This window comes from Pogoniulus pusillus, unplaced genomic scaffold (genome assembly GCF_015220805.1).
Source record: "Pogoniulus pusillus isolate bPogPus1 unplaced genomic scaffold, bPogPus1.pri scaffold_179_arrow_ctg1, whole genome shotgun sequence".
In the NCBI taxonomy this organism is placed as follows: Eukaryota; Metazoa; Chordata; class Aves; order Piciformes; family Lybiidae; genus Pogoniulus; species Pogoniulus pusillus.
The window spans coordinates 36,302-38,415 of record NW_026974611.1 but is presented as its reverse complement, the minus strand read 5'-3'; the positions used below and the strand labels follow the sequence as shown (position 1 = coordinate 38,415).

The following is a 2,114-nucleotide window of genomic DNA, read 5'->3' as shown; positions in this document are numbered from 1 at the left end:
GACCCGTGGGGGTCTGGACGTGGTGAGGGCAGTGCCAGGGTGGGGGGCGACAGGCAGCACCTCTGGGGGTACCTTTGGGGCCCCTTCCCCCCGTTGCAGGCAGCACTGCCTCGTGTGCTGCTCCCCCGGGGGGCAGGGCAGAGCAATGTGGGGTGACCTACGGCCGGGGACACCCCTTGGTGCCCCCCCGGTATACAGTAGCCCCTATAGCTGCATGGGGACCCCAGACCCCCTGGGTGGTTGGGCCTCTGTAGGTGGACGCCCACAGAGACCAGACCCCAGCCCACGTGGGCCTGACCCTGTGGGGACCCAGACCCCTATGGATGGGTGTGGCCCTATGGAGAGCAGCCCCTGCAGGAGTCAGACCCTGGAGGGACCCCACCCCATAGGGCCTGGACCCCATAGGGCCTGGACCCCCTCTGGACCCCACCCCATAGGCCTCAGCTCTCCTCCTCCTCTCTCTCCAGGTGCTGGAGGAAGCTCCTGGATCAGTGACACTGGAACGGGAATGGAGGAGGTAAGGCACAGGGTGGGGCGAGGAGGGGGTGTGGGGGACAGGTCTGGGGACATGGGGGTGGGGTTGGGGACAAGGGGGGGGTTGGGGACAGGAGGGTTGGGGACAAGGGGCCAGGGGAAGGAGGGGTTGGGAGGGGCTGGGGGCGGGGCCAGGGCCATGCCCCTCCCACAAAGGCGTGGTCGGTCCCCCTGTGGCCACCCACGTAAGAGCCGGAGGCAGAGCACTGGGACTCGCCCCAGGGCCTGGGGACCGCCGGGAGTGGCTGTCCCCAGGGGGCCTGTTCCTACACTTGGGTCATCTCTTCGGGGACACAGCCCGAGGGGATTTGGGGGTCCCCTGGATGCCACTCAGGCCCCTCTCTGTCCCCTTTACAGGTAGGAGACCCTCGAGGGACAAGCCTGGGGACAATAAAGCAGTGACCAAACCGTGCTGGGTGATGCTGAGTCCTTGTCCCTGCTACGGGGACACTTCTGGAAGGGACAGCTTGGAGCTGGGGCAGGGCTTGGAGTGCCCCACGCGTGGGGGAGGAGACAGCAGCAAGGGGTGGCCCTGGACAGGGGACAGCAGGGACCACAGCCAGCAAAGACCTGGCCCTGGGGGCACCTCAAGGACCTGTGTCCCAGGTGGCCTTGGGACCTTCCTGAGGAGCTGGGATGTGGCTTTGGGGCCAGCTCAGGGCACCCTGAGGCACTTCTTGGGCTGGATCCCTGCAGGCCTGGGCTGGGTCCTTAATAGATCCGGGCTGGATCCCTGCAGGCCTGGGCTGGGTCCATAACAGCTCTAGGCTGGATCCCTGCAGGCCTGGGCTGGGTCCTTAACAGCTCTGGGCTGGGTCCATAACAGCTCTGGGCTGGGTCCTTAACAGCTCTGGGCTGGGTCCATAACAGCTCTGGGCTGGGTCCATAACAGCTCTAGGCTGGATCCCTGCAGGCCTGGGCTGGGTCCATAACAGCTCTGGGCTGGGTCCTTAACAGCTCTGGGCTGGATCCCTGCAGGCCTGGGCTGGGTCCTTAACAGCTCTGGGCTGGGTCCATAACAGCTCTGGGCTGGATCCCTGCAGGCCTGGGCTGGGTCCGTAACAGCTCTGGGCTGGATCCCAGCAGGTGGGGCGGTGCTGAGGGGGCGGGGCGGCGCTCTGGGGGCGGGGCGGTGCACTGGGGGTGGGGCGGTGCACTGGGGGTGGGGCGGTACTGTGGGGGCGGAGTGGCGCTCTGTGGGCGGGGCGGCGCTGTGGGGGCGGGGCTCTGGGGCCGGGGTGGGGCTGTGGGGGCGGGCGGCGCTGTGGGAGCGGGGCTCCAGGGGCGGGGCGGCGCTGTGGGGCGGGCGGCGCTGTGGGGGCGGGGCTCCAGGGGCGGGGCGGCGCTGTGGGAGTGGGGCGGGGCTCCAGGGGCGGCGCTGTGGGGGCGGGGCGGCTTCGGCGCCTTCGCCCTAGGGCTCCGCAGTCGGACGCATGCCCTAGTGGGAGCGGGGCGGAGCATCGCGGGCGGAGCCGCAGGGAGCGGCAGTGGCGCTGAGCAGGCTGCAGCGGAATGGCGGCGAGCACAGAGCGGCAGGCAGGCAGGCAGTGCGGGCGTTTCGGGCCAGAGGGAAGCCTCAC

The 2,114-nt window shown here is 69.4% G+C and overlaps 1 long non-coding RNA gene across 1 annotated transcript; it reads left to right on the top strand.

The window, feature by feature from the left end:
* On the top strand, positions 1–946 carry LOC135173985 (uncharacterized). The gene is made up of 2 exons (XR_010301623.1): positions 1–517; positions 892–946. It is a non-coding gene; the product is annotated as an uncharacterized LOC135173985 (long non-coding RNA).
* Positions 947–2,114: the final 1,168 nt, after the last annotated feature.